This window comes from Pantherophis guttatus, chromosome 6 (genome assembly GCF_059756535.1).
Source record: "Pantherophis guttatus breed Tessera chromosome 6, ASM5975653v1, whole genome shotgun sequence".
Lineage (NCBI taxonomy): Eukaryota > Metazoa > Chordata > Lepidosauria > Squamata > Colubridae > Pantherophis > Pantherophis guttatus.
Genome location: NC_142068.1, coordinates 87,927,507 through 87,937,599, shown reverse-complemented (window position 1 = coordinate 87,937,599; position 10,093 = coordinate 87,927,507). Strand labels below are relative to the sequence as shown.

Genomic DNA, 10,093 nt, shown 5'->3' with positions numbered 1-10,093 from the left:
GGGACAAATGGATGTTAGTTGCAGAAGGAAAAAAAGATTTCCAGGGTATAATGTTTCAAATTCTACAAAATAAAGCCGATGACAGTTGGCATGAGCTACTGGGATTCAATTATTTGTCCCCTCCGGATTAATATCAGTTAAAGAACCTGTTTAGAGTCTTGGTTGGATACTTATTGGTGACCATGATAGGAGTGGAAGAGAGAGAGAGAGAAATACAATTTGAGAGAAAAATCAATATATTTTCACGGTGGCTCAGTGGCTAAGACGCTGAGCTTGTCGATCAAAAGGTCGGCAGTTCAGCAGTTCGAATCCCTAGTGCTGCATAACAGGGTGTTGTGGCCCATCAGCGGCCTGTGCAGCTAGTAGCTGATTCCAACAGCGAGGAGGCTGGTGTGGTACTGCGCCAGCAGCCTGTACAGCTGGCACTCGAGTCAGACAATGAGGAGGCTGGAGAAGATGTGGTGTCAGAGGCAGGGATTCAGCCAGGGCCTTCAGAACCTCCAGAAGCTCCTATAAGTGAAGAGGAAGAAGAGGAGGAGCCTCTTCTTGATGCATCGGCGCACAGAACTGCCAAAAGGCAGGAGTGGCTCCTCAGGAAGAGGTCTCCTCAAGAGTAAGGCTTGGGGCTAATTGGCCACTCCCTTAGCCTATTTAAGGAAGGACTGAGGCAATTTGCAGGGAACAACTTCGTTCACTCTCATTTGCGTCTTGATCTTAGTTCACTGCAAATTGCTTCTGGGCTTTCTGCCAACCATAGTAAGATTACGATTATTTATTCTTTGGATTCTTGTAAGCTGTTAAGAAAGTTAATTAACAGTCTTTGTTTGAAAAAGACTGATTTAATTTAGTAAACTAAGGTTTGTACAGACTTTGTGTGTGCTGCGTTCTTTGGGGTCCATAGCTGGGGCAGAACATGGGGTGAGCTCCTGTTACTTGTCCCAGCTTCTGCCAACCTAGCAGTTTGAAAGCACATAAAAAATGCAAGTAGAAAAATAGGGACCACCTTTGGTGGGAAGGTAACAGTGTTCCATGCGCCTTTGGCATTGAGTCATGCTGGCCACATGACCAGGGAGATGTCTTCAGATAGCGCTGGCTCTTTGGCTTTGAAACAGAGATGAGCACTGGCCCCTAAAATCAGGAATGACTAGCATATATGTGCGAGGAGAGAAACCTAAGCTTTCTTGTAGACCCACATTCTGTTCCCTTAGTTAAAGTCAAGGATACATTATGGAAATGTTGGGCATTGGAGATGAACTGAAGACCCGAAAGAAGAAAGAGGGATATGCAAGACAACAAAACTCATTTGCTTCTACCTGTGGGATAAATCATCAACCCTTTTTTTGACCTTGTAATCCCTTCATTCGGGGTAAAATCAGGGCGATTGGATGGAGTTGAGCATTTACTGGCTGGATGCCCTTCCTGATGCCATGGAGAGTTCACAGCAGATTTTTTTTTTTGCGCCCTAGGAGAGAGAAATGCTGCCGCTATCTAGGATTGAACTCTCAACCTTCCAAGTAGGAGGTGAACGTCTTCGTCACCAGACAGATAGACTAAGTAAATAAAATGTCCACTACTGTAATTCAGAAATTATTGGCATATAACCTATATAGGTGGTCATTTGTTATTCAGTAAAAAAACATGACTCTATAGAAGAGACTAGTTTGAACCTTCATTCAAATGATGACTTTTTGCATTGTCTGTAATAGGTGAAGGATGACTTTTATTTCTTTGGGAGGGGACACAGAAAGAGAGAGACAGGAGGGAGAGATAGAAAGAGAGAGAAGGAAGGAAGGAAGCAAGGAAGGAAGGAAGGAAGGAAGGAAAAGAAAAAGAAAAAAGAAAAAAGAAAAAGAAAAAAGAAAAAAGAAAGGGAGGGAGGGAGGGAGGGAGGGAGAGAGGGAGGCAGGCCGGTTGGCTGGCCAGCAGGCAGGCAGGAAGAAAGGAAGGAAGGAAGGAAGGAAGGAAGGAAGGAAGGAAGGAAGGAAGGAAGGAAGGAAGAAAAGAAGTGCCCAAACCGGAAGGCGCGTGTTTGCCTGCATGCCCGCATGCACCCTAGAGCACCAGAAACTTGACGACCAGCTGGCTGGCATGCATGCATGCCTCAGAAACCTGACGACCAGCCAGCTGAGCGGGGACGACGGCGCGTGTGCCCACATCTATCTCTGGTACATGTGTCATAGGTTCACCATCACGGATATAGATGTTAATCTGTTAATATTTTCAAAAACAAGATGTTACAGAGTGCAAGATATATCTTACACGCTGTAACATCTAGCGGCCCAGAGTTTCAACGTTGGCTGTGTTTCAGTTTCTCTGGTAATTTTAAGCCAAGGGTTTTACGAGCTTTGCCAAAAAGGAAAGAATCACTCTTCGTGACAGGAAAGGGAGTGAAGACATTAAGACCAACCTTCAGTCTAGCGTTGACCATAAAGCAAAATCTCAAAATCTGCAGATGTAGTTTCAAAAGAAGGTTGTTTTTTTAAAAAAAGATTCTTAATTTTCCTGTAGTTGTGAGGAGAAGAGAAATGGGATGGAGAACAGAAAAAAAAAATATTTAAGAACGGCTCATGTGACTTTGAGTAAACTCTCATCTGGCCATGTTTGAAGACCTAAACCAAGCAATGCATGGATTCCTTAATCCAGCAGCACCTCAAAAACTGCAGATGTAGTTGTTTTCTTAATTTTTCTTTAATTCTGGGCAGGATAGAAATGTGATGGAGAAAATAAATTAAATACACAATTGTGCCCAAAATTTCCAAGTGAGACCGTTGTTCAGTGAGCTTTGCTCCCATTTTACATTTCTTGCCATGGGTTGTGAAGCAAATCACTGCGATGGTTAAGTTAGTAATGCGATTCTTAAGTGAATCTGGCCCCTCCATTGACTTTGCTTGTCAGAAGGTCACAAAAGGGAATCGTTTGAACCCCCGGGACACTGCACACTGTTTGCCAAATGTCCGAATTTTGATCATATGATCATCAATGGTGGGATTCAGCCGGTTCGGACCAGTTCAGGCAAACCGGTAGTAGCGACCTGTGAGACCTGTCCCGGTGCTATGCCGTCCTATTTATCCACATTTTCTAAGCCGCGCACATGTGTGCAAGCCATGTGTCTGCGTGCAAGCCGCACATGCGCTCATATTTTCGGTGCTGAGGAAACCAGTTGTTAAATTATATGAAGCCCACCTCTGATGATCATGGGGCAAAGGTTGTAAGTATGAAAAACAGTCACAAGTCACTTTTTTCAGTGCTGTTGTAACTTCAAACAGTCGCTAAAAAAACTGATGTAAATTGAGGACTACCAATACATAAGAACGGATTATGTGAACTTGAGTAAGGTCTCCTCTGGCCAGAGAAATCCAGGTAGGGAGACCTATCTCCAAACTTGTGCTTAACATGGATCAACAGTCAAGTTTCTTGATCTTCTTCAGGCTCTGTGCCGTGAAGAACCTCTTAACACTCGAGCATGACCATTGACGATGCTCGGAACCAAACAGCAAACAGCCTGGTTAGCTTCAGCATGTTATCACAGCCTGATTCAGCATGAGCAGCTGATTGGCGGTTGGATCGGCCTCCCGGAATACCGCAAATCAGCTGTTCCAGGCTGCGGGAATCTCCACAGCCGATCGCTGCCTCCGCGTGTCACGTTTTCAGACTCTGCATGCCCCATTTTTGGCCTCCATGTGTCACATTTTTGGCTGATTCCAGGCCACATGTGGAGGCCAAAAATGGGGTGTGTGGAGGCCAAAAATGTGACACACAGAGGCCGAAAACATGACGCGTGGAGGCAGCGATCAGCGGCGATGTGCTCTGGTGATCCCTGCAGCCTGGAACAGGTCTACAATGGAGCGTGCGGAGGCTGAAAACACAACTCACAGAGGCTGAAAACAGCCAAAGGGTGGGGCCAGTGGGTGAACAGGGCTTTGGCAACATTCAGTGTATAAGACACACCACAATTTTCACCCCCTTTTAGGCATGGGCAAAGTGTGTCTTATACTCCGAAAAGTATGGTAAGTGGATCTCTTCTTCTTTGTGGCAGCTCCTCAAGCACTGCGATACTGCTATCATGTCACCCCTAGTCCTTCTTTTCTTTTTTTAAAAGCGTTCTCAGTAATCTTTTTATGTACATGTGAAAGTGGAAGAACGATAAAGAGAGGGAAAAGGAGAAGATATGGATGCAAGAGCCAAAATGTGAGAATCTTCCCTCATTTGTTCTTTTCAAACTCCGAATGTTTGCCTACTAACTTGAAGAAACATTCTAAATTTCAGCCACATCTTGATTAGACTGAGGTTGGAAGTGGTAGATACTTCCCAGGGGTAAAATGCTACTGGTTCAGACTGGTTCAGGTGAACCGGTAGTAAAAATGCTACCGGTTTGGGCAAACTGGTATTTTCAATGATCAGCTGGGTGACGATCAGCTGTTACGCATGATTTTTATTAGCGAGAATCGTTGGATTTCCTGCATTCTAGCCAATCTAAATCACAGCGGATTTCCCCGCCCCCCCGTTCTACTTCCCTTTGCAACTTGGAAGGCTTCAGAATGTTCCTTTTTTAGCACTGTGCGGGTGAGCATGTGTGCAAAGTGTGCGTGTGCGCGCTCTCAATACCGGACTTACAGACCCGGTAGCAGGTCTTCAGAGGATTTCATTGCTGATACTTCCTAAAGTTCTTCATTGGAAACCTTTGGGTTTACTGCCCTTTGCACAATCCAGTGCTTTGTGCACATCCTTCTATTTTTATCCATCTCCAGGAACTTGTGGAGTTAGTTACTGGAAATCTAGTTTGGAAGGCACGGTATTGTGCAATACCATGCGTTTTAAGAAGAGCATCTCATGGGACAAGTATTACCAAACAATGTGATGCTTAGGAATAAGAAGACAGGCCCAAACAAAGAAAGCAGTTTTCAAAATATCTGGATAAATATTTATATCAGAGTCCATTGAAAACAAAAACAAAAACAGAACATTTGTCCCACAAAATGTTGGGGGGTAATCGTGGAAGCTCCAACCAAACCTCACTTGTCGCTGTGGGAATTTATCATTTGAACAAACAGATGTGAGTCTTTTCAGCCTGCCTGGACAAAAAGTCCCAGCCTAGAATTGAATTCTGTCCATTAAAAAGGAATGGCAACCAATGTTTCAGTGTAAGAAGCCAAGTTATGCTGGATAAAATAGAATAGAAGTTTTTATTGGCCAAATGTGATTGGACACACAAGGAATTTGTCTTTGGTGCATACGCTCTCAGTGTACATAAAAGAAAAGATACGTTCGTCAAGAATCATAAGGTACAACACTTAATGATAGTCATAGGGTACAAATAAGCAATCAGGAAACAATATCAATATAAATCGTAAGGATACAAGCAACAAAGTTACAGTCATGCAGTCATAAGTGGAAGGATGTTCCCAAACGTTCCAGCAAAAAGACCAACCCAATATGTCAAAGAGGAAAACTGCTCTGGGAAGAAACAGCAATTTTGTTGCATAGGTAACAGTAATAGAGTTGGAAGGAACCTTGGAGGTCATCTAGTCCAACCCTCTGCTCATGCAGGAGTCCTGTACTAGGGATTCGAAGGAAAAGATTGTTTTATTCCTACATCAAATGCCGGCCAGTGTAGAGGGGAATCAGAATTCCTTTTGGCTTAATTAAATTATCTTCAATGAAGTGGATGGAAAGAACTCCGTTTGATGCACTCACATACACCAAAATAATTTGGAGCTTGCCACCCAGATTTATACTTTCGGAAAAAAAACAAAAAATAAGACCTTTCCTATTCTGACATAAAATTATATTTGTCACTTTTATTGATCCTTGTTTGCCACAACGATAGCTTGTGGGTTTTCTGAGTAATTTGGCTGCAGAAACACAGCCTGAAAATTTAGGGACGGTGGTGGGGAATGTGAAAACTGCATCTTTTCAAAGAGGAATCACAGCACTGCTCTCTTCTTTTAGAACTGCGTAGGAAAACAGGACCGACTTGTCCAGGATTCAGAAGGAGAACCTTAAATCTTAACCTTCAGAAGATTTGGTTGACCTGACCCAAGACCTGGCTGTTTTTTCAAACCCAGAAGAAGTTGAGATTGCATTTGTTTACCAAAACAAGAGAATATTTGCACCTCAGTGTTCAACTGTGATGTTACCTAGTTGGATGACAAAACATCTGCAAAGAAACAACCAAGTTCAGATAGCACCAAGGAGTCTCGCATTTTGTTGGTTGCATAGTTTCTTCAGCATCCGTTTTGTTTTGTTTTGTTTTGTTTTGTTTTGTTTTGTTTTGTTTTGTTTTGTTTTGTTTTGTTTTGTTTTGTTTTGTTTTGTTTTGTTTTGTTTTGTTTTGTTTTGTTTTGTTTTGTTTTGTTTTGTTTTGTTTTGTTTTGTTTTGTTGAATCACATCAGATGAACGTAGTTTTTCTTTTATGTACACTGAGAGCCTATGCACTAAGACAAATTCCTTTTGTGTCCAATCACACTTGGCCAATAAAGAATTCTATTCTATTCTATTCTATTCTATTCTATTCTATTCTATTCTATTCTATTCTATTCTATTCTATTCTATTCTATTCTATTCTATTCTATTCTATTCTATTCTATTCCAATTCCAATTCCAATTCCAATTCCAATTCCACTATACTCTGCATTCTATCCTATCCTGTCCTATCCTATCCTATCCTATCGTTTTCTTTTGTTTCGTTTGAAGTTAGCACCCACCCCTTTCCTAGTAAAATGAGATATTTTAGGAAATATTAAAAGGGCAGAATATTTCCCCTAAAAGCAGGAGGGCAGTATCAGGATTGTGTTTGACCTCAGGGGGCCGGGGTGGGCATTGCCAGGGTGGGTATGGCCAGATCAGTGTCACTCGTGTCGGGGACACCTGTGGTGGCCTGAGCATTCTGCCAGCAAAAATGAAGTCCTGAGCTCTGTTTTCGGCTGCGACAGCCTCCTGCAACCCTCTGCCAGTGAAAATGGAGCTTGCGAGGGTCAGCCATGGCCCTCACAAGCTCCATTTTCACTGGCACTGCAGGCCAGTCCTTCACTGTTCCCAGGACGGCCCCATGGGCCAGATCTAAAGACCCGGCGGACCGGATCCAGCCCCCTGGCCTTGGGTTTTACACCCTTGATGTTGACCGTTGTGCAAAACAGGATGGGATTTGATGGACTATGAATGTGACCTAATAGCAGTGTTCCAATGTTTGAGGGGCTGCCACAAAGAAGGTGGGGGCCAATCTATATTCCAAAGCACCAGAAGGCAAAGCAAGAAACAATGAATGGAAACTAATCAAGGAGAGAAGCAACCTGACAGTGAGAACGATAAACCAGTGGAATGGCTTGCTTTCAGAAGTTGTGGGTGTTCCATCACTGGAGGTTTTTAAGAAGAAATTGAACAACCATTTGTTAGAAATGAGATAGGGCAGGGGTATCAAACTCACAATCCATGGGCCGGATGCATCACGCACTGGCCGCACCAACCCCCAGTTTAGCGAAGGGGGAAAAAGTTGTGAATTGTCATGTGATGACAACGTGCCGTTGTGGGTTTGACACCCTTGGTGTCAGGGGTGGTATTCACTTACCTTCTCTACTGGTTTGCAAGTATGCGTGTGCACATGCATGCACTCTCTCCGCTTGCACATGCCATTTTCTGCACATGCGCAAGGCCATCTGCGCATGTGCAGAGCCTCAAAAACATGGAAAAATGGGATGTCATAATGTCCACGTGGGTAGGCGGGGCATCCCATGGTTTCCCCTACCGGTTCACTCAGATAGAACCGGCTGAATATCACCAAACCGGATAGAACTGGCTGAATACCACCAAACCAGATTGAACTGGCTGAATACCACCGAACCGGACAGAACTGGCTGAATACCACCAAACTGGATAGAACTGGCTGAATACCACCAAACCGGATAGAACTGGCTGAATACCACCACTGCTTGGTGTAGGGTCTTCTGACTGCGCAGGGGGTTGGACTAGAAGGCATCCAAGATCCCTTCCAACTATTATTCTGTTATGTAATACAGGAAAACCAGGATTCCAACTTTTAAAACTGGGAGACTATATTGGCCATCCTATTAGCCTAATGGGAGAGAGAGAGAGAGAGAAATTGATTGGGCAGAGAGGAAGATAGAAAGAAGGAAATATTCATAGATCACGAGCTCCTCTGCTTCATGCGTAAAACCTGCATGCATTTAACGTCTCTGAAAAACACAAACATTCCTTTTGTGTCTTGGCTAACTCTCTTTTAAACTCTGGCAGACTTGTGGTTGTTATCTTTATTCAGGGAAGAAAGATGGAATCTATTGTCTACGAATGTGCATGTCTGCAAAATATTAGAAAACAGATGGTTTGGGAGTTGCCTGGTTTTGGAGCAGACATTTTTTTTACTTTATTTCTTTTTTCTTTTTTAAAGAAGCTTACAGCCCAATATTAATTCACAGTTAGCTTTTTTTAAGCTGATTGAAGTCTGAGGGTTTACACACCCTTAGCTCTGTATATCTGGCTATAAAAACTTAACAAACTTCGCTTGTCTTAATTACAAACATAAGATCACAAAGAAAGAAAGATCATTGCTCTTAAACTATACTTAGAGAATCTCTAAGTATAACTGAAACATCTGCCTGCTAGTAAAATCAAAATTAAAACACATGCATGTATGGCTGTGCGTGTAATTATGGCGTGCAGGACATAGACTGTTGAATCCAACATCCCAAAATATGTTCATGAAGCAATGTCTTTATAGATTTGGGCCAAAATCAGCCCCATTGCTGTTCCTGCAACCATGGCTCCAAGGAGGTTTCTGCAACAGGAGACAAATATATTTTATTTTGTAGATGTGATTAATCAAGGTGGCCAACCAGTGTTGGGATGCTGCCGGTTTAACAACCATGAGTGGTGAGCGCGCGCTTTGCGCTGAAAATGGAGCATTTAGATTCTAAATGCTAAATGCTTCTAAATTTTAGAAGCTCAGCTGCTTACCTTCCATGCAGGGGTGAAATTCAAAATTTTTCCCTACTGGTTCTGTGGGCGTGGCTTGGTGGGCGTGGCTCGGTGAGCATGGCAGGGGAAGGATATTGCAAAATCTCCATTCCCACCCCACTCCAGGGGAAGGATACTGCAAAATCTCCATTCCCTCCCCTCCTGGGGGAAGGATATTGCAACATCTCCATTCCTACCCCACTCTGGGGCCAGCCAGAGGTGGTATTTGCCGGTTCTCCGAACTACTCAAAATTTCCGCTACCAGTTCTCCAGAATCTGTTAGAATCTACTGGATTTCACCTTGCTTCCACGTCAGCAACGGTAAGTAGAACAGCGAGGGGGGGGAATCAGCTGTGCTGCATGATTGAGATGAGCTAGAAAGCAGAAAATAAAGGACAGGATAGGGCGGGGGTGGATGGGCGGTGTCAGCTGATTGTCGGAGCTACTGGTTCGCCCAAACTGGTCTGAACTGGCTGAATTCCACCTCTCTGGCCAACTTTTTAAAAAAATGTAGAAATGATAAAAAATTATATTGAAATCGAGACTACCATGGAGCAATACATGTTTGCCAATGGGAAATTATAGCATTATAGATTATGTCATTACAAATAGTTCTCAACATATGACCATATTTGAAACCCCCCCCCCAGGCCCAAAATGGGGCACTGGGTGGCGGGGTGCCCCCCCCCGCCATGTCCACGCCCCCCCACCATGTCATTAGGGCAGAGAACTGATTGTTAAATTATTTGAATCCCACCACTGCCCAAAGAGTTTACCCTAACTCAAAACACAGAGTCTAACATAGGAGAGAAATACTCATCGTGAACAAATCTAACTTTATTCTAATAGGACGGTGGATCATGAGCACATCAGACCCCAGAGATGGAGAAACAGTCATCTCTGCATTCTTCCAAATTTGGGCATTATTTATTAAGCCATCCCCAGCGGGCTCTCTCTCTCTCTCTCTCTCCACACCCTCCACTTGAGTGATCTCAGCGTCTTCCATGTAGGCGGATTCATCCCATTAATGCCAACAAGCTGATAACATTTACAGGATGCCATACGTAGATCAAAGGTCAGTACTTAAGGCAGAGTCGCAAGTCTGGCAGGAAATGCCCCAAGTTG

The 10,093-nt window shown here is 43.6% G+C and overlaps 1 protein-coding gene across 1 annotated transcript in view; it reads right to left on the bottom strand.

Annotated features, from left to right (window-relative positions):
* ZCCHC24 (zinc finger CCHC-type containing 24) overlaps nt 1-10,093 on the bottom strand; it is a 153,918-nt gene that overhangs the window by 57,335 nt on the left and 86,490 nt on the right. The gene's annotated exons all lie outside the window — the stretch shown is intronic.